Source organism: Ursus americanus, chromosome 5, assembly GCF_024610735.1.
Source record: "Ursus americanus isolate L20-20 chromosome 5, mUrsAme1.1.p, whole genome shotgun sequence".
Taxonomy (NCBI): Eukaryota; Metazoa; Chordata; class Mammalia; order Carnivora; family Ursidae; genus Ursus; species Ursus americanus.
The window spans coordinates 42,559,383-42,582,506 of NC_142131.1; the positions used below are offsets into that span (position 1 = coordinate 42,559,383).

At 39.0% G+C, this 23,124-nt stretch overlaps 1 protein-coding gene across 11 annotated transcripts in view; it reads left to right on the top strand.

Moving 5' to 3' along the window:
* Positions 1-23,124, top strand: part of PDE4D (phosphodiesterase 4D) — a 1,386,129-nt gene that overhangs the window by 809,558 nt on the left and 553,447 nt on the right. For 2 of the 11 annotated variants that reach the window (XM_087861886.1, XM_045795048.2), the window contains exon 1: positions 1-23,124. This exon is cut by the window's right edge and continues 6,684 nt beyond it. The exons of 8 other annotated variants lie outside the window; for them this stretch is intronic. The gene's annotated coding sequence lies outside the window, so the exon portion shown is untranslated. One more of the 11 variants, XM_087861891.1, reaches the window with a different exon arrangement.

The following is a 23,124-nucleotide window of genomic DNA, read 5'->3' on the forward strand; positions in this document are numbered from 1 at the left end:
AAAGTCTCACATTTATACTTTATATATAATTTTTATTTGTTAGTCGTACCTCAGTAAAGCTGGAAAATTTTAAAAGAAATACGCATGCTCAAAATACTCCCTTCAAAAACCAAAGCAATGAAAAAGCAAACTTTCATTAGCCTTCCTTTCCCCCTTGGCCTACTGCCCTCCTCACCTTTGCGGCCAAAGGATTTTACATTCTTTCTCCAGATTTTGCATTTCCCCCTAGCAAAGATATGGAAATTTTTAGTGCTAAATCCAGTGGGTGTTGTCCAGTCTTCATTTTACTTCAGCTCTCTTCAGTATCTACAGTGTTGACCACTCTCTATTTTTAAGTGGTTTCTAGCTGTCTGCTTCAATTTGTCCATCTTCTTTGAAGTTTCTTCATCCTTTGTCCATCTCTGAAGTCACAGTGTTCCCCTGTGTTTTGTCGTCAGTCCTCTGTGTTCTCACTCCAGTTCCCAGAGGTGCTTCATCATGGCCCTGCATCCAGGTCACCTGTACATCGTATGGAAACCACAGCCTGCTCCCCATGCTGACCATCTGAAGCAGAATTACTAGAGGGTGGTAGGGCTGAGGAACTTGCATTTTTCAAAATCTCCACAGATGATTTCAAGAACTTAAGAACCAGCTACTAGTCCTCCACTATCATCTGCTCCCTCCCCTGAACGTGGAGTTCAATTTCTGTATTTGTCTCCACAGCATCTCCAAAGTCAGTATGTCCAAGACTGCCTTCCTGCCTCCAACCCCTTCTTGTCACATCCACATCTGCTCCTTGCTCCTGTGTTTCTGTCTCAGTGAATGATGTCAATCTTCACCAAATCTTACAAGCCAGAAATTTGGTCATTACTTTTGAATGTTTTCTTCCCTTTTTCCCCCATGTCCAGTCAGTTGTCAAGTCACATCCATTCCATCTCTAGTATTCTCCAGGTCGATCCATTGGTTTCCATACACACAGGTACTACCTCAGACTAAGCCACCATTATCTCTCTTCTGAAACACTACAACCACCTCCTAACTGGTCCCTCTGCTTTCGGTCCTGTTTACTTCTACCTGTTCATTCCTCACATGACACTCAGTGTATTTATTTCTAAAAGGTAAAATATGGTGATATATATTTTCTGCTTGAATTTTCTCATGGCTTTCTCTTGATTGCAGAATCAAGTCCAAGCTTTGTAACATGACATATGCAGCCCATAAGGATCTGACACCCACTCTCTTCTCTGGCCAGGCCCTCCCTTGCACACTGCACACAGTGCTGATCACAGTTCTCACAGTTCATCGTACCCTTGTCTTGTGTGCTCATTGTGCCCTCTTGTCACTTGGAAGTGTAGGCTTTTCTTGCTCCCTGTGGCTAGAGCACCTCTTTCCCTTGGCCCACCTCTCCCACTTTCCACTCTGGCCTCAGCCTCAGTAATGCCTCTTTATATTCTAACTTATATGCCATTTTCTAAAAAGATCTTTGCCTAAATCTGCAGGTTGGACTTGCGGATGCTGCCTACATATTCTTCTATCTCAAAACTTCTTATAGTAGAAGGCTGTCCTCTATTTAATGATTTACTTCTTTCACGCCTGACTTAATGTTCCTTAAATGCGGAGACTCTTATTTATTGCACAATATTTTTTTTTCATGACACATAGAAAACTCCCAATGACTGTCGAAGAAATGAGATGAGAAGGGGTATTCAGAAATGTTAACAAAACAAAAGATGGAGAGAGATTTAAAGAGGGGTGATCAGCAGGTCAGAAGCTACAAGTAGGATGAGCTCAGTGACCTGAATAGAGGTTATTGCTTGGTGGAAAGAATTTCATTGGCATGGTAAGAGTCGAAGCCAGAATGCAGGAAACTGGGGATCGGTGGTGTATTAGTTTGCTAGGGCTGCTGTAGCGAGGTGCCACAAACTGAGTGGTATAAAAGCAGAAATGTATTGCTTCACAGTTCTGGAGTTGAAAAATCCAAGATCTAGGTATTGGCAGGGCCTGCTCCCTCTGAAGGTGCTAGAAAAGCATGTTTCTCTAGTTTCTGGCAGCATAACTTCAGTCTTCACATGGCATTCCCCCTGTTCACATGCCTGTCTCTTCACATGCTGTTCTTTTTATAAGAACCTCAGGTGTGTTGGATTAGAGGCCCACCCTGATCTACTCCAGTGCGGCCTCATCTTAACTGTATGCACCTACAGTAACCCTGTTTCCAAGGAAGGTCATGCTCTTAGATATTGAGAATTAGAACTTCAGGGTATAAATTTTGAGGAGACACAACTCGATCCATAACAAGTGGGAATTAAAGAATAATTTCCAGACTCTTCGATTTATTCATAGCTCTATGGTCAGACATTCATAGATCAATACTAGCTTTTAATCTCCTACTCAAGAGTCTACATCATAGCATAACGTCTATTGTGGTGGTCATGGAAGAGAAGTACATAAATGACTTTCACTGCGCAGGGCTACAACACTGATTTCCAAGCTGTGCTCTCCACAGTTGGACATAGAGGGGGGACAAGGAGTCCTCAGCCATGGCAACTCTTCAGCTAATTCACCCACATGCAAAGAAGATTTAAAATCTACCTATCTAAAATATAGCTTGTAGGCATGTCGAAGGGTATATTTTTAGTCATGCTGTTGATAGAAACTAAGAAGACAATCTATACCCTCAGCAGTGGGAGACAAGAAAACAGACAGTAATTTTTAAAAAGAAAATGAAAATCCAAAGGAAAAGGAAAAAAAAAGTAAAAATGTTATGTCCCTGTATTATCTAATACTTTAAAATCTTGAATAGATATATCATTATTAGGTCTAAGTTACATTTGTAAGTTATAAAGAGTATATATAGAAGAAGACTTTCCTACCCAAATTTTAGCTCTTGAAATTCATAGAATAGGAAAAACAAAAAAGTATTATAATCTCCATGGGAGCAATATTATACCAAAACCACAGAAGTAGTTCTGTTTGGAATCTGTCGGAAAACTAAATTTTAGATTAACTTCAGCAGTGTACTTTTCATTTTCACAGATAAGATTTGAAAAGACAAGGGCCAGCGAATCATTCCATCGATTAGAAGCATTGCTAGGGAGCATCTCCCTATTGCAGGGACAGACATCTGGTGACTTGGGAATAGTTTTCATAGGTAGCTCTTATTCTTAAATTCAACATGAGTTGCCAGTTTGGAAAACTGGTACATTACATTTATCACACAGTTATAATTTCTAATGGTTTGAGGAGTCCTGGTGCTGACCACATCAATACTTGGCACATTTTCAAAATGCAAAGAAAGTGCTGAGACCCTAAAATACTGTGCTGAATTCTTTAAAACTGAAAAACAACTGGTTTGTATATAAAGTAAAATAAGAATCAAATGGGTGGAAATGACTGCATTTTTGAAATTCCATTGTAAATTATAGTCTAAAATATTGTTTTAAAAAACCAGCATGTTTGCAAATACATTTGACTTGCCTTGGAAGTTCAAAAGCCTTACTGCTTGGTTTACTATTCAGACAGATTGCAGATGCTTACAGAAAATATAATTACTTTTTTTAAGCCCCAGTAAGCCATTTTGAGGACTTCTGTGATAACTTACCAAATATATTGAAAACTTCCCATACTTTGCTTAATACTGTACTAAACTAGATTGATATAAACTAGATCCTTCCTAAAGTCTTTCAAGAACTGTTTATCTATCTATCTATCTATCTATCTATCTATCTATCTATCTATCTATTTATTTTTAAAGATTTTATTTATTTGAGAGAGCATTGCTAGAGAGCATGAGTGGGGGAATGGGCAGAGAGAGAGGGAGAAGCAGACTCCCTACTGAGCAGGGAGCCCATAGAGGGGCTCAATCCCGGGATCATGACCTGAGCTGAAGGCAGATACTTAACCTACTAAACCACCCAGGGTGCCCTACTATTTATCTCTTTATAAGATCATTTCACCCATAAGATATTTTACAATATCTCAAATACTCAAATGATTCTGAATGGATCAAATATAATGAAATAATCTTTTTTTTAACTGATTATTGATTTAAAGAATTGGGGGAGGGGAAAGCATCATAAAAAATTGGAGGTACTTTATAAAATCTTAAATATTTCAAGGATGGAGTCCAGTTTAATTCACAAGATAGTCCTTTTTGCCGTCTAAATTCCTTTCTACTTAGCTAACTAGCTAGTTGAGAATTTAGGGTGGCCAGTCTGAAGAATTTTAAACTTACCAAGGTGGCCTTCAGAATAAACAGCAAAACCAGGTCATGTTGCCCCCAGCTCACAGAGACTATACTGTTAAAGAGTTCCCATGCCTCACAATTGAAGGTGACACGAAGACTGGTGACATCCAGACAAACATGGGCACTTCTGGTCACTTTTCTCTTGTTTTGAATATGCTGACTGAGTCTTTGTCCACTGAGTATCTTGAAAATATTGAGGGGTCAGCAAAGCATAATTGACCCCCTGCCAAAACACTTTCCCTAAGGTGTCTCGTAGCCAAGAGTAATAGTTCATGGGGAATTTAATCCATGTGCTTTGATTCATTTACACTAGACTCATCAAAATGTCATAGGAGAATATTGAATGTCCAAGAAACTTTAAGGTTTATGAGGCCATTTAAGGCATTCATCTCTGAACCAGAAAGTCACAGTGTACCAGGAATACTGAGAATTTAAACATACTGGGGGTCAATTTCATTTTGACTAATACATCCTAGGAAAGCCTGGAGTCGACTCATAATTTCTGAAGTCTAAATGCTATCCTAACATTTATATGTACTAATGATATCCAAACAAGGAATGCAGGGCTAGAACAAGAATGTTCAACATTAAAAATATCCCAAACCCACATTTTAAATAACTCAGTTTAATTGAGTATCTGCACCGTGGCCTGAGGATATGTGGATTTAAAGATAAATTCCTTCCAAGTGACTGGAAAACAACTGGGGCTTTTAAAATTTTCACCCATCAAAAGAAAGTCAAACTGAATTAATCCTTTCACATTCTGTAATATGCTGTAGTGTTTGGTGGTTTTTTGTTTTTGTTTTTGTTTTGCTTTGTTTTTGTAAGTGCTTTAAAATACATAACCTCATCTGATTAAGTCAGTAGGAATGGTATTATGATCTCTATTTTTAAAAGAGGGAAATGGAACTATGTATAACTTTGAATGTTGTTGCTTTAGTTGCGTATTATACTTGATTTTATAGCGCTGAGCTGTGATTGCATGCAATAAGGCTAGGGCTGCCTCTATCCTACCTAAATCTATTTTCTCTTTAAATCTGTCTTTCCCATACTTGCAAGAAATCTTTGGGGTTTTTAGTAAAAAAAAAACCAAAAAAACAAAAAAAAATGTAATTCCTGTTAAAACACAAAACTTGGTATTACATTCTGGTTTTTCTTCCAAAATAAGATGCACGCTGCAGCGTGATTGCCTTCATTCCTAATTCTTCATATTTGCATGTTAAAATTGCCTTTTCCTATGGAGTAATGTAAGCTTAGCGCAGTCTTTGGGGCGCCTGGGTGGTTCAGTCTGTTGGGCATCTGCCTTTGGCTTGGGTCACGATCTCAGGGTCCTGCGATCTAGGCCTGCGTCAGGCTCCCTGCTCAGTGGGAAGTCTGCTTCTCCCTCTCCCTCTGCCACTCCCCCCTGCTTGTGCACTGTTTTTCTCTCTGTGTCTCAAATAAATAAATGAAATCTAAAAAAAAAAAATGCAGAGCAGTCTTTGAACTCACTACGTACTCCATGGTCAGGTCAGTCCCATCAGGGCAGAGACTAAGAAATGGGCCAGCACCTGTTTAAATTATGTAGGTGACTGGAAATAAGTTTAACGTATGCAAGTTTGTTGCAAAATGTAAATGGAGAAGTTTTTTCTCCCTTAATAAACTATAACTCAAATCATTCATGTTTAAAAAAATTGAGCCAAGGATTAAGAAAATTTTCCATTATGTAACATTATTAGCATAAATTGATATCTACCTTAATACAGTTTCATTTTGGTTAACGATTTATAATCAGTTAAGCTTGCGAATTTCATAATTTCTGGCATTTCTTTCTTCCTCTTCTATTTCTCTTTTATAAGTTACCTGACTCTCCAAAATTTGCAACTCCAGTTAATGTTATTTCAGATGAAAGTTTATTGGAAAGTATATCGAATCCTGTGATCAAATAAAACTTGCAAAGCAGGTGTCTTTATGCTGATGCTCAGGAACATTCAGAGAATACTCTCTTCACAAGGATTTCAGGGCATCTTGTTCTCCTGATTTTCCTCCTTCTGCCTTGGCCCCTCCTTCTCATTCTCCTTTGCTGCTTCCTCCTCAGCTCCTCAAAATCTTAGCATTAGTATGTCTCCAGCTTAGTCTGTGGACTCTTCGTACTCTTTCTATGTAACTCCTGTATGATCTCATCTGATGGCACAGTCTGAAGATTTGTATGCCATTGGCAAATTTCTACCACCCATCCCGACCTCACTCCTGAAATCAGACTTTAATATTCAACTGCCTACCTGCCATTTCCACCTCGTTGCCTGCTGTCTCCCTGAAACCTAACATGGCGAAAACCAAAGTCTTATTCTTCCCTGCCAAAGCACTCCTCCACTGGATTCCCCATCTCAGGCCAAACTCTGCAGTTACCTTCAGCTCTTCCCTGACTCCCACCCTCCACCCTCCCCATCCAATCCACTCAGCGACTCCAGCCATCTCTCTTTCCAAATATAGCTCAGAATCTGACCATTTCTGACCCCCTCCATTGCTGCCACCTTGCTCCTGGCCACCATTCTTTCTCACCTGGATTGTGAGACAACTGTTCCTGACCAGTGTCCCTGCTACCCCCTTTGCTCACTTCAGTCTGTTGTCCACACATCAGCAGGGTGTCACTTCGACCTCCTGGGTCATGGTGGGTCACTCCTCTGTCCAGAACCCTTTAGTGACCTTTGATCTTCATCGAAATGAAAATCCTCACAGGGCATCTGGGTGGCACAGTCAGTTAAGCGTCCGACTCTTGCTATGGGCTCAGGTTGCAATCTCAGGGTCATGAGATCAAGCCCCATATTAGGCTCCATGCTGGGAGATTCTGTCTCCCTCTTCCTCTGTCCCTCCCCCCCACACACCTCTCTCTCTCTCTCTCTCTCCTGCATGCTCTCTTTCTCTCTCTCAAATAAATAAATAAATCTTAAAAATAAATTAAAATCCTCACAATAGCCTACCACCTGTGGGTTCCCGCTGCCTCTGATTCAGCTCCTTACTACTCCTTTGGAACACTGACTTCCTTCTATTTTACCAGCTCTCAAAGCATAGCCCTGTTTCAGGGGCTCTATTTTTTCTGTTACTTTAGGCCAGAACCCCCATCTCCCCAATGCCCCTTTGTTGTACTTCCTCACATCTCTTGTTCCTTATTCAAATATCTTCTTGGTGAGGCCTTCCCTGTCCATCCTTTTTGATATTTATATCCATATAATCTGTATTCCTGGAGCTCTCCATCTGTCTTTCTGTTTAATTTTTCTCCCTAGAACTTATTACTATATTAATGTCTATAGATTTTACTCATTCATTTTGTTGATTCTCTGACCCTCTTCCAGCTAGAATGAAAGCCCCTAGCGTATTTCATAGGTCACTGCTATATCCCCAACCCATTGACTAGTTCCTAGAACATGGGGGTAGTCAATAAATGTTTGTTGAGTAAATAAATAAATGATTACTTTCCATCTTCCTCTCCTTAAGTAGAAGCAGGAAGTATAAAAATATGAAAATATAATCTAAATTATTAGATTATCACACTTGCCCATATTCATGTGTAAATATAATAATCCAACTTGGTTGTTGGGATAGGTGAAAAAGTTATAAGAAACATAGATTTTTAAAAGCTTGATCAAATAATGTTTTTTTTCTAATCTAAAAAAAACCCAAAACACTGGCAATCAAATAGAATTATATTGAATTAGTTGTTTCTGGGTCATTAAGGAACTTGACTGTGCCGTTGCTCCCAAAGCACTAAATATAGCTGATATCGAACCAAAGGTCCTTTGTGATCCTTGAAACGTCTGTGAATTTCTAAAGAAATATTCAAGCTTATGGGAAGAAGTTTTAATGAGACATTGTACTGTTCAGGAGAGAAGAAATCATAGTTTCTGACCTCAGGGGCATTGATGAAATAATAGAGCAAAAGCTCTAGGGAAATTAGTTTTTAGGAAGTAGAATCGGGTGGCTCACTGCACATTCTAAATAGCATCAGAGTAAGAATGACAGTCTGCCTGATTGGGTTTAGTGATCTGGATAGATTTGGCTGCTATATCATCCAAAGTAGATTGAAAATCCCCACATATCAACAAGCTATTACAGAGGTACAAAGACTATTGGGCAACAACTGATTCTAGAACTTCATTTAAGTAAGAACAGCAGGTAGGCCTAAGAGCGACCAGGACAATTCCAGTACTAGAATTTTCATCAGTGAAGATAGGTAATTTTAAACTTATTCTTGTGCCTATCCTGATTTGTTTGGTCCACAAATATTTATGGAACATCCACTGTGTACCAGGTCCTGTGGCAGGGAGGGTGAGCATGGCAGATAAAATCCCTGCCCTCATGCAGCTTCTATCCTACTTGAGGTAATAGGCATGCAGCAGACAGATAAATATATAAGTGCAAATTGTATTGAGTGCTAGAAGGGAAAAGTGGAAGGGAAGGATGCCGGGGGAGAGAATAACAGAGCTGTGCGTGTTAAACCAGGTTGTCATGAGAAGCCACCCTGAAGGTTCAATACTTGGAGTATTTGAGGAAGCTATGTATGACAGTTCTCTATAAGGATGTGCAGGTTTATGGCCTAGGTCCCACTTCTTCACACTTTCTGAGACATGGTATACTTTTAGCCCCTGTTTCCCTCTGCTGATACTTTCTGTTTTTCTCCACTGACTCCCCACCCTCTGCTATTATCAAGCCTCTCCTATTTTGAAATAAAAACATCACATTTGAGGGGCGCCTGGGTGGCACAGTCGTTAAGCGTCTGCCTTCGGCTTGGGGCGTGATCCTAGTGTTATGGGATCGAGCCCCACATCAGGCTCTTCCGCTATGAGCCTGCTTCTTCCTCTCCCCCTCCCCCTGCTTGTGTTCCCTCTCTCGCTGGCTGTCTCTCTCAGTGTCAAATAAATAAATAAAATCTTTAAAAACAAAAAAAAAAGCACATTTGAATTCTTCTTCCCAGCCTTCCTGACTTCGTTTCCTCATCACCTTAGTTCCCTCTTTCCCACTTGTTGATTTTTTGTTTACCCTGGTGTGTTTAAATGGGCTTCTGAGGGACACCTGGGTGGCTCAGTTGGTTGGGTATCTGATTATTGATTTTGGCTCGGGTCATGATCTCAGGGTCCTGAGATTGAGCCCCACATCAGGCTCTGGGCTCAGCACCGAGTCTGCTTGTCCCTTTTCTTCTACTCCTCCACACCCTGCCTCTCTCTCGAATAAATAAATAAAATCTTTAAATGAGTTTCTGAGACATAGATCTATCAAGAAAGCTAATGCACATATACTCAAGGTTTTGATTCAGCTGAACAACTTACATCTTTGCTTCAAGTACCCATGTCTTTTTATACTAAGCCACTGTATCTTAAAAAAATGACGAAGTTATCATGTTATTTATATACTGTCTCACAAGAGGTGGCAGTTGAGAACAGATTAAATAGTTCCAAACTAAAATGAGGCTCTTGCCAAAAAGGTTTTAAATTTTTAGGTTGAGACCTGATCAAGGTAGAACCATGTATTGACATATGACACAGGGTAGATGTGGAATGGCTTATTGTAATAAAGTGTAAATAATAAATTAATAACCAAATTAATAATATAGGAAAAAAGGTGGGTTTTTAGATGTTTATTCTCCAAGCCAGTGGGCATACATTAAGTCACATTCAAATGATTGTTGCATTCTCAGCAGGAGTATGTCTGCCCACTCTGTTGTATATCCCAGAGACTCACATAATCTCTCACTCAAGCTTTTCCAAGACTCTCAGGGGCACCTAGCAATCACTTTTACATCGATCTACCTAGGATACCACTTTGTACTGGCCTTTGTTCTACCTGTGACCTCAACCCATGTTAGTGTTCAGACTGCCTGGCAGCATTCAATAGCAAGTTTGTTCTAGCTATTAATGCTCTCCTTTCCTTCTAGGGTAGTGCGGGGACATTTCCCCCTTGCACGGTGGAGAGGAAAAATGCCTTCTCTCTTCTTGTTCTCTCAGGGTTGTCCCACAGCAGTGTTTGTTTGTTTGTTTGTGTTTGTTTTTGTTTTTGCTTTTGTTTTATCTCAAGCCTTAGGAATTTAGTGGAAAAACATCTTCCAGTTCGCACACTTAACCCTTTGTCCTTTCAAGAAATGACTGGAAGAGTTCATATGCTCATCACCACAGTCTACCCAAAATTGCTACACCTTTGAGGAACTTTAGGCTTTGAGGCTGAGTCTGGTAATTCATGGTAGATTTCTTCTTTTCTTAGAGTAAATTCTTACCCAGAAACTTATGTTCTGTTACAGTGAGGATGGTCTAGATCATGCTACAGCCAGCAGCTCCAAAATCTCAGTCGCTTCACACAAAGCAGGTTTATTCCTCATTCATGCTGTATGTTCATCATAGGTTAGGAGTGGAGAGAGGAGAGTTCTGTTTTTTACTTAGAGACATGGCTAGTGGAAGACCACACCATTTGGAAAGTGTTCAGTCAGTGTGGCAGAGAATGGGGGACATCATATACCAGTTCTTAATGATTTTCCCCTGGAAGTGACATGTATTACTCTTGCTCAAGTTTCATTGGCCAGAGTAAGTCAGGTGATCATGTGTGATTTCAAAAGACAAGGAAGTATAATTCTGCATGTGCCTTGAAGGAGGAGAACTGCACATGTAGGTAAGATTACACCTCCTTCCTTGAAATTTTGTTTCTATGATCTCCCCCCCCCCCATCCATGCCTGCCCCTAATGACATATCTCTATATGTATAAATGTTAGTCATGTAAATGGCTTATGGTTCCCCCACATTAGTCAGTGGCTCTGGCTAAAGGTCTCTCTTGAGTTGTTGACTTGGGTTTCAATCATCTCAGGGCTCAGCTTTCTTTAAGGTCACTCAGAATGTTGTCAGGCCTCAGTTCTTAACCATGTTGGCTTCTCCATAGTTGCTGCTCATAGTATGACAGCTTGCATCCCCCCACAGGGAGAGAGCAGAAAGAAAGAGATAATCTCAAAATAGAAACCCCAGTCTTTTATAATCTTATTTTGAAAGGAACATGTCATTACTTTCTGCCAGATCACCGCTGGTACAATGTGGGAGGAGAGACTACACAAAGATGTGAATACCAGGAGGTGGGTGATTGGGAGCCATCATGGAATCTGGCTACTACTCTCCTTTAAGAAGGATACTCACCTCCCATGTAAACCATAGCTTCAAATAAATGCTTTCTGAATCTCAGCTTTTGCCAAGCAGCATACCCAATACAGAGCAAATATAATTTAGAACTTCTCTCTAGGGGGTCACTTCATTTAGACTAGTGTTGGTCGTCTTCTCTGCAATTAAATGCTTCTTGTATCTTATCATTTTCTATGTCCTGTATCTAAGGAAGTACATTCACTCTTCCGCAGAACATTTGCTTTATTTATGTTTTAAATGCTATTTTTAAGTCATTTTTGTTTAGGTAGTTATACTTTATATGTAAGCAGACATAATATGTAGCGAATAAATACTTGATAGTTTTTCCTTCCCCTTTCTATAGAAGCACAAGCTCTATGAGCTAAGCGTGACTTTAAATAGGATGCAGGGAGGAATTAGAAAGAGTGGAATGGTCGCCCAAACCCCACATTAAAATTTATCCTTGTCAGCACTCTGTGATTCCATATTCCACATTCCTTTCGGGTTAATCAAGAAATCATTGAAATATATTAGGGGCAAAACACAATTTGTAAGGGAAAGGAAGTTCTTATTTGGAGGAGGGAATATGTATGGCCACTATAATAACAAATAAGGAAATGCACATGTGAACTTCCGCACATTCGTGGTTTTACTGAACAAGAGTAGAAAGATTTATTTTCTTTTCTTTGTTAATTGTTCCTACAGAAATAAACCCTACTGTGCAGGAAACTAGGCACTACTCCCTACCTTCTCTTGATATTGAAAGAGTTTGATTTACTGAATTCTTCAAATCAGCATCTGATCATTGCACCAGTGATGTCTTTTGGATTAATTCAGTCAAACAGTGCAGTGTGACCAATGCGGACGTCTGTTAGAAGCACATGGATAGCTTGCTCCTTCTTCATTCCTTCTGCCTCTATTGTTTCTGCATTTTGGTTGCTTTTATCCTACCATCTTGAATCTCTTATACCCCAAATTATAGTATGCTCACTATATGCAGGTTTTGTCCTCCTACCCGCCTCCTCCTCCCTCCCCCAGTGACATCTCATTTCATTCCCAAGAAAAACATCACCCTCCCCTTTAAGCACGCTGTGTTTACGTTTCTCTGCTCTTTTCCTCTCTCCCCCTGGCATGCTGGTTTAATCAATTTTACCAAATGACTTTCCTGGCAGCTGTAAAAAGAAAACCCAGAGCAAGTTAATAGCAATCTAATACTGTACTTTTTGTCATTTCTCTAAAATGTACAGAAATGTTTGGTCATTGGATTGATTTTTAATGATCTAAGTGATCAGATGTCTCAACGCTGCACTGCAGCAGCCTGATAATAAATAGGAAAGGGGAGGGGCTTGGGCACTGGATGCTCACTCAGTGCTAGATGAATAATCCCCAAACACCAGCCAAGGAGACAATATAAAGTATCAGCTTTTGCCAAATCACGTATTAGCATTTTTAAACAAAGACACCTAGCTGTTTTAATTTTGTATATGGAGGAACTAATACAAGATGTTTTTCATGAGGTTTAGAAAGTCAGTGATAGGGTTAGGAATCAAACTGCAGCCTAATTCTATGCGTATCTGTTGACATAAGCAGGACGTCAGTGAAGTACCTCCCAATATCCCCAAATAGCATCTTGGCATCTCAAGGATGGAGGAAAACATTATTTTTTATCCAAAAGACAGTCGAACTCCCTATGTATATGAAATCAGTAGATTGTAAATAAGTCACTTGGTTTTTTTCGCTCTGTAAGAAATAAATATGAAAAAAATACAGGGAAAAAACAATGACATATTATGATCTCACCATCAGATTTATTAACTAGCTGCATAAACTATGGGTGACTTGCTTAACTATTCTGTGCTTTGGTTTCCTTACTAATAATGGACAACTAGTAGTAGTTCACATGTGGAGAAACAAGTTAATTCTTTAACGTAGCGTGTGCACTTGCTAAGTACGTAGCTCATGATCATCATTACCCCGACTACTGTCTCTGTAATGGTACCTCCCTCCCAACCAGTCCTTTCCAGCCATGTCTTAACCTCACAGGGCAAAGCTGCTCTCAGTGTGGTGAGCAAAGTGGGTTTTGGAGTCCACTCACAGTTCAGCCACTTACTTTCTGGGTCTTTGAGCAATAAATAACCCTTCTAGTTTCTTCAGCTTCTTCATCTATAAAGTGGGGGGTATTAATACTCAACTTTGTAGGGTTATTGCAAGCATTAAAACAAATAACTTGTGTAAAACTCAGTGCACAAGACCTTCCCCAGAAAGGAGACTCAAAAAAAAAATGTTAGGGGTACCTGTCAGTCAGTTAAGCTTCCGACTCTTGATTTTGGCTCAGGTCGTGATCATCATCTAAGGGTCATGAGATCGAGCCCTGCCGCCAGCTCCATGCTCAGCGTGGAGTCCGCTTGGGATTCTCTCTCTCTCTCTTTCTCTCCCTCTGCTCCTCTCCGTGCTTGCATTAAATAAATAAATGTCACTTGGTAAAAGTGATCCAGAGGCACTCTTTACTGGTGGTATCACAGCATGGTCTTTGTATTTGAAAGACACCATCTCGCCTCTCCCCATTCCGTGTTGTAAGAAAATTAGATTCTAATTGAAAGAACAGGGCCCAGGAGTTGTAATAACAGGAGTTTAAACCCTCATTTGAGAGATATTATATCCTTGGGGTAAATGAGATCAATTTTGGCCTATTATGACAGTGTTCCTAATGTTTTTCAGATGTTGGAGAAAGTGTGGCAGCATAGCAAATCTTTGTATATTTATTTCATGGGGGGCAGGTTTGGAGAATAAAACAAGAAAGACAGACATAAAAACAGAATAGAGTTTTATGGGATGTTTTAGTTTTTTAAAATATGTTAAGTCTTTAGAAATAAATTTATTATAAAAAATATAAGTAAGTTTTACGTAGGGTTGGAAAGCTTGGTATCAATTATATTATGCAATGTTCCAAAATTTTTAAATGGTTAGAAGAAAAGGAATACACTTTTGAATTGCCATTTATTAAATACTTATGGTTTATCTATGGAAACAGCAAATAGCCTATAAATTTCATAAATCTATATTATTGTCTTTATGCATGATAAAAGTATTTTGATCATGTGTTATTCTGTTGTATTTGTTAGTGTGCATTCTTAAACATCTTCAACCCTGTTATGTGTTTGGAGGCTTGAAAGTTACTAAGGAGGAAGGAAGGAGAAAAGTATGGCTTCTTCCAGAACTCAGCATCTGGTCAGAGAAACAGAAACAGGATTCCTGTATTATTATAAATGATGACAAAATGAGTATCTGTGTGTGTGTGTGTGTGTGTTTGTGTGTGTGTGTGTGTGTGTGTGTGTGCCCTTGCACTTGAGCAGTCACTTTTGTAGAATAGACTTTTGCCAGTCAAAGGTGTTTGTGTTCTGTATTTTTAAAAGTCTACTAGGGGCATCTGGGTGGTGCAGTTGGTTGAGAGACTGACTCTTGGTTTCAGCTCAGGTCACTCTTGTGGTGAGATTGAGCCCTGAGCCCATGCTCAGCACAGAGTCTGCTTGAGACTTCCTATCTCCCTCTCCTTCTGCCCCTCTAACACCCCATGCACGCGTGCAGGCATGCGCTCTCTCCCTCTCTCTAAAAAAATAAATCAATAAATCTTAAAAAAAAAAAAAAAGTCTACAAAAATGTACTCCAAGAAAATCTTTCCCAATCCATGTTTCCACCAGTTGTATATGGCTGTACCTATTTCCCACCCCCTCACCATCTCTGCATATTTTTAGTCTTTAATTTTTACCAACGTGTAGGCAAAATATCTCATTCTAATTTTATTTCTTTGGTTCCCAGTGAGATTGAACATCTTTTCTTTTTTTATAAAGATTTTATTTATTCATTTGAGAGAAGGAGAGAGAGAGCATGAGTGGGGGAGAGGCCGAGGGAGAGGGAGAAGCAGATTCCCTGCTGAGTAGGGAGTTTGACTCAGGATTTGATCCCAGGACCTGGAGATCATGACCTGACCCAAAAGCAGACACTTAACCCTCTGATCCACCCAGGCACATCTTTTCAAAGAGCGATTGGCTATTTGTAGTTCTCCTTCTAGGATGCTTGCTCACATCCATTTCCCATTTATCTTTTAGGTTATTGGTCTTATTCTAATTAATTTATAGGCTCTCCTAAGGCAATGATACAAAAGCCATACCACAGCTATGTTTATAGCCCACCCTGCTAACTCACTTTGCATTAGTAATTGCTTGAGAACTCTGGGTCATTTGGCCTCTTCATATTTCAACACTGTTGTTTTCTTTCTTCCTTGATTCAGCCTTCCCACCCCGGCAGTCAGCAGCTTAGATGGAAACGCTTGAGGGTGGCAAAGGGAACAAATAGGTAGCGATTTCTTCTATGTATGATGTGGTTAACCTATACCTTTCAATGTAATCCGAACACATCTAAGAAATCTGTATTGTTGTTACTTTCCAGATGCAAACATTAAGATTCAGTGAAGGTGGGGAAATGAGCCCAAGGTAAACGAAGTGACAAGAGACCTCAGGTCTGTCTGATGATACCAGAAACCAGTACTCCTTTCAGCAGTCCCTGCTTTCTTCAGTAAAGTTGTCTTAACCTAGCAGCACACCTTAGCTACTTTATAGCACTCTTGGGGCTCTAAGGAGATGTAATGCAGACAGAGCCGAAACTGAGGCTTAGGTTTATCAATCTCAAGCTTTGGCTGGGGACTAAAGAGGGAGGGTGAGGCTTATTTTAAGAGGGATAAAGCCATCCCTTGATTGACTTGAAGAAGGGAAAGAAAAATGAAAAAGGCAATCTCAAAAGTACTGAGGCCACAGTGCCTTCATCAATGAGGGAGAGCCTGCAAACTACAAATGTGGAGGAAAACGAGACAGTCCCAAGTGTAAATGGGAACGCACCTAAGTGTTTGTGAGTTACCAAAGAAACAACATCAAAACGATGACAACGACAACAACATGGACTGGAGACCAGCTAAAATTGATGGTCCCTCATTATGGAATGCCATTCAGACAGTGGAGTTAAATAAAGCAGAACTGCACACACCCTGCCAACCAGCTTCTCCTGGCAGCAAGTATATTCAAGTACCAGAGACCTGCCTTTGTGGGAAGAGGATTAGTTATACCTTGGCCTATTTATCCAAAAGCAAAAATATGGGTAGAGGATTACTAGGAGTGTCTTCTTGGAGTATAAAGGACAATTATGATAGCTTGGGCCACCAGCTTTCAGTAAATTCCATCTGGTACTTTACAAATTAGCTCATTATTCTGCTGTTCTTATGAATGTGTTAGCCTGCAAACATATCATTGTCACAAATTAGTCACCTAGTGTTTCTCTGAAAGTGATTTAATGTAAGCACACCCACGTCATAATATGGAATAGTAAAATAGGTTCTTGCTTGATCCTCTAAATGGAATTCAGCATTAAGTATGATTCGATTTCCAAGGGGTTTTTGGCACACACATCATCTTCTGATTTGCTAAGACTAGAAGGTGATTCTTGCCCTGAATATTGACAGTATCATGTAATATTCGAGATCTCTTTGGTTTCCCCATGAACTCCAAGAGAGAGCTAAGCCTACTGATAAATGATGGATTTGCAAATTGAACATAGCTTTTGTTTTTATTTACATTTGTTGTTGCAGGTGTCATCACAACTGTTGTTTCAATTCAAGAATAGCATTTGCAATTTGGAGAATTATCCTGAACATCTGATTTTAAAGTGCTTTTTGTGGCAGATGAGCTCACCCCCCACAATTTAGAAGGAAAAAGTGAGAAAACATAAGTTTTCCGCTACTGTCTAAGTTGATTACTGATAAAGAAGTGCCCTTGTTTATATTACAATGAACATTTCATGGGGAGATTTCGCAGTGCAGGCACCTTAGTGAAGATGGGACAAGTTTGGAGCTGCCAACTCAATGGTTGAACGTGAACATGAGAATAACTTACTGTCTTATAACATGAAGTCCAAGGTGGAGTGTCCCTGGGATGGTTATTGAGAGACTTGGGAATATCATGTTGTTCTGCTTTGCCATATTAGCATGTTGTCCTTTTGCTCAGATTGACCCTCCCCGTTATCACAAGATGAAGGCCCTGGCCAGGCACAAGGTCCAAAGGTAGAAAATGAACATGTTGTACCTTGTGCTTCTCTTTTTAGAAAACACTTCACCCAGAAGTCATCTCAGCTAACTTTATATCTCTTTGGCAGGTTCAGTCTTGGGACATAAATGAATGACTGCCCATTCAATGGAATTAAACTGTTTAGGATTTACCCCTGAAATGAGTATGGAGCCTCTTTCTTTGATTACTTAGCTGCTTCAAAAAGTAGATTCCCACAAAAAATGATGGGGTTTCTGCCAGTAAAGGAGAACGGAGGGTGGATTTGGAGTAGCTTATCAGGAATACTGAAGGAACCATGATGTTAATCACATAGTTACGAATGTTAAAACTGAAGTTTCAGCAAAGGCAGTGAGATGCAATAGAAGCTACATCTCAAAGTGTGGTCCCAGTCCTAAATTCCAGTTTTCAAAATAGGTGGTCAGGAATCAGTTCCATGACATTTGATACAAATGCCCTGATACAAATGCCCTTAGCTCAGATTGAGACTGTAAAAGAGTTCAGAGAGGGAAAAGGAAGGGTAATTTACAAAAAGGTGTGTGTTTGTTTTTCTTTTTAAGAAAGAGAGAACTGGGCATTGCTGTGAGTACTACCTTGCCCTTCTTCAAAGAGGACTGCTGTCCTTTCATTCAAATCAAGCCCAGAGAGAGAATTGAGTGGTGGGAATCTTTCCCATGGACCAGATGTACACCACACTAGAGAGACAGCTGGCCTTAAGCCATTTTATGTCTTTCCCAAGAGAACTATCTGGAAAAAGCATTTGGACTCCAACAGCAAGAGTTTGTAGGGACTGGACTACTAGAAAACCAGAGGCCTGGTGGGGGGCTGATGAATGAGCAGCACTTTGAAAGCAACGCTCTGCCTGACTCATAGGAGTCGCAGCCAGGGAGCCCAGCAGGGATGTGGCTGATGAACCCACAAAAGTGCCCACGAGACAAGGAGGCAGCTCTCAACATCTGCCAGGCCCCTAATGCAAGATGCCGTCTTATAACAGTGCCAGTTCAAGGAGAGCAACCTTGTCCTTCCCTTCATGGTGTCTTCCCGTGCTCTTTAGCCCCAGCATATTCACTACCAACAACTGGCGAGTCAGGATAGCCTACTTGCCCCACCCACTCACCTCATTGCCAGCAGCTGTAAGCAGGAAGGAAATGTGGAAATGTGAGCTGAATCACGTTCGGATTTTTGGATTACAATTTGATTTTTGTTTTGTTTTGTCTTTTTTTTTTTTTTTTTTGGTTTTTTGAGCTCCAATTTGAAATGGCTATTTTAATTTTGAATAGAATCTAGGTTGGTAGTTTAAAGTGAATATAAGGCTCTGTATTGCCTAAGAGGGCCCCCCAAAGTCACAAGACTTTCTCCATAAATAAAACTTAAAGGGGTAGTTAATAAACCGAAATAATATGTGTCACATGTCCTTATTTTCAATGAGTTTGTAATAATATTGATACCATTTTATAAATATTTTTTAAAAAATATCCTGACAATACCACAATACATTTGTATCTCTGCTTGGATATGTACCCTATCATCCTCTAATATTTGAGAGGAGAATTGAGGAAAATTATTTATACCATCCTGTAAATGTTCTGAGCCTTAAAACACCTGTGCTCCAGTAGAAAGCTCTCAGTGTAAGTCTGCTTGAAAAGTGTGGGAAGCTGTAAGTCGTTTGGAAAATAAGGAAAATGGGAAAGTTAGTGCAGGGTAGTAGTACCCGCCTGATCTCACTCAACCGTCCCATCACTTATCCTTGTCCTTCTTCAACCCGGCCTTCCTTCAGATTCCTTTGAACTGGGAGTTTAGGACTCTCATTTGCTCATTATAGCTATAGTCGATGAGAGATCACCAGGGATTCGGTGCTGCCACAGTCCCTTGATCCTTCTCCTTCTGGAACAAAAGTATTCAATCCTGACACACAGTGGCAGCCTCATCCGAAAAGGCCTGTACCTCTAATCAGTGGGTAATTACCAGGCAGAGGGAGAAAAGCGAGTTTTTATTTTCATTAACTTTGTTCCTGCTTCCTGTATAATTTCCATTCTTTTAAAAATGAGGCAGGGCTTTCAAGAACCAAAGAAGCTTGTTGAGGGTCCTGACAACAAAGTACCAGATGCTCATCTGTCCACTTTCTGCTTTTTACTTTTGCTCCACCTCCTGTTCTATCACCAATCTAAAGGAGAGAAGAGTCAAGGGGGAAAGAGGAGAAATCCTCACAGTAAATTTACCATTTGATTAGTTTTGCTGCTTTGTTTTTTGGAAAAATTTAAGGTTTGTTTGTGTCTTCATCCTTTTTCTATTTTTTTTTTTTTTCTTTTTGTGACAAAGAACAACAGGTGAAATCAGGTAATATTGTACTTTGAGTTTTTTCCCACTCTTTACGGGCTTCCTGTAGAGAAAAGTATAAGATATATAGCTAGGCAATTGGATTTCATATTAATACTTTCTGTCTCATTCACTGTGGGACCTGTGTTATGTTTTGCTCGTTTGTATCTATTAAGTGATTTGTATCGTCTATGGTAGTGTTCTTAGGGGTGAAATATGGCAATTAGAAAGAAAGATACTGAGCATTATGAATTCATCCCCAAGTCAGAATTAAAAACAACAGAGCAGAGGGTATAAAATGCTAGGTTAAAGTGAGGGGATCTGTCTAAAATAGGCAGCTAGTATTTAGTAACTGGCCTTGAATTCATTTTGTGCTCAAATGCGCGGAATGTTTTATTTAGTTATATCAAAATGACTTCACAACTGTTGTTCCAAAATATTGAATTCTGGTTTTAATACATTTTAATATTTTAAATATTTTAAATGATTGTGTTAAAATAATCATATATATGTCCTTTCTTCCCTTAAAAAGGAATTATGCTTTTCAAGTACTAAAATTTCTTATTCTTTCATAAAGCTAATGAAACTCAAGTATTTTCTCGCTTCCTTAATCTCTCTCTCTTTCTGTCTTTTGCCTCCTTATCTGAAACAGATTAACATTCAGTGAAGAAAATGGTGAAAGGGGTTTGAGAAAAAGAAGCTAATATTTTGACTGGGAGTGTACTAGACGTCAGTCATAGCAAAAGAATGCTCTCTCCAGAACCTCTGGATGTGGATATAGATGAAGATACACTAATCGTTAGTTCCTCTGTGTGTGTTTTAATTTAAGCCTCTTGATCGTGTAACCGTTAATTCAATGTCAAGCTAATTCACTGTGGCTATTCAACATTACAATAGAGTATTAATTTTACATTGCTTTACTTTTGGAGGGAAGGAAAGGATTTATGAACAGCAAAATAATGTTTCTTATGTGGTGACTCGTCTAGTTCAGATTTTGATTGCAAGGAAAAGAAACCAGCTCAGACCAGCTTCCCTAAAAAAAGGAGGGAATACAGTTTCTGTAAAGACACTGAAATTCGCAGCAATAATGTACAAATGGGCCTTATTGGACTTGTCAAGCTTGGGAATTGAAGCAACTCCTCTTTTTGTGGCCATATCATCTTCCGTTCCTTGTTGTGTTAGTGTTTCTGCTCTTTGGAACTTCTCTCAGTGATTGCCACAGTCTCCTTAGTCATTAGTTTGCACTTGACCCAAAATGGCAGCTTCAGCCCCCAAGTCCACGTGATATTTTGGTTCAAGCCAAACTGGAACTGATTAGAGTCTCTGTTTTTCTTATGACCACCCACATTCCGAAGACAGAATATGAATATTCACTGCCCTGTGAATAAATCAGGTGGCAGTGGGTCAAGTTTTCATACATATTCCAATCAGGTTTTATAATGGTAGAATGTAGAGGAGGCAAGCCCTTTAGAAGGAGTTTTAGTCAAATAATCATGTTTGGTGTAGCTATTTATTTACTCATGATAATCATTGACTCAACAAATATTTCATTGACCACTTATTATAAACCAGACACTATTCAAGGTACTAGGGATATAGCAAGGACAAAACAGACAAAAAAATCTCAGGCCCCCTGTGGAGTTTACATTTTTTTTTTTTTTTAACATTTATTTATTTACTGAGAGAAAGAGAAAGAGAGTGGGGGGAAGGACAGAGGGAGAGAATCTTCAAGCAGACTACCTCAACACGGGGCTTGATATCACGACCCATGATATCATGACCTCAGCCAAAACCAAGAGTCGGAGGCTTAAGCAACTGAGCCCCCCAGGCACCACTGGAGTTTACATTTTAATGATAATCTTTAACCATCTATTGTAAAGATAACTGGAATAAAAAATGGAACATTGGTGTCTCCATATAGTAAATATAAGGTGTTGAAATAACAATACTCATGTGTCTGTATCTATATGATATTTATATTATAAATATAATTTGTAAATTTCGTAGTCATATTTGCTTTTAGGTAACCCTTTTAACTGTCAGTGTTGTGTGAGTGTGCATATGTATGTGCACTGGGAGCAGCAGTTGAGGTCTTTGCCTTTTAAATGGCATCTAATTTGAACACTTTGATGCAGCCTCTAACTTCCTATTAAAATGACTATGAAAATATACCCTTCAAAAAAATACAATTAGAAAGTCACTAAAACCCAGGATTGATGGTGAGTCATTGCTAGAGAATTAAAGAAACAATAAATTAGGTTGGAAATATATATATTATTACTATATATATTATTATTAATATATAATATTATTATATATATTACTGTACTATTACTATAGTAGATATGTAACTAAAAAAAGGAGATATAGCAGCTGACACAAAGATAGATCAAAATTAAGGACTTAGAGTTTGCAAGTACTCCTGTATTTGAGCTGGAGTAAAATAAACACATACTATTATCAAGATGTGTGATCAGAAGCTTCACTGTACAGGGAGACATAACTTTAGTGTTGATACTTCCAACTGCGAGTGAGTATTGCTTCTGGCCCCAGCTACAGTCCTGTGGACCTGGAAAAAGAATGAATCAGTTACTCATTTCTGTTTTTAACGCTTGATATTGATTCAGCTAATAGCATTGGTGTTATGTTTGAACTCTTAAGTATATATTTTGAATTTGACTGTTAAGCTTTGAGGTTTGAGGTCAGATTTTTCAAGTCAGAGATTCTATCTGATAAATATTAAAAACTTGGGTTTTATATTCCAATACATATATATTACCTAAGAATGACTATTCTTCCTTAATTAATAGTAAATATAAAAACTAATACTAAATGTTTTTATCCTCATTAATGTTTTAATTATGCAAATAATATATGGAAATAGTCTCATTGAGAAGATCAATTCAGAAATAAGTAAAGTAAAAAGTAAAATTACTTTTTAATGAGGCCCACTTTTAGCTCCCTATCTCAGAGGTAATTAGTTTGTCGGTAGTTTGGTATATATCCTTCTGGTTCTTTTCTTCTACATTGGCATCAATTTATTTATATACACCTGCACATTGAAAGTCATATTAACTGTATCAAATAATCCATACTAAGATATTATTCCGAAAACCTGAGTTGTTTTTCTTTCTTTTGTTTTTTTTTTTTTCACCTACCAATATTTCAGATATTTTTCCAAGTCATTCTTAGGAATCTGTAATATCCCATAAACACAGGTATATTTTGAAGCTGAACCTTGTCACAGGAGAAATATTTTTACTCCTTTGAATTCTGAAACAAATATCATATAAAGCCTTTAGACAAGTTAAAGGTAGAAATAAAATATAATTCCATTTCAGAAGGGACTTC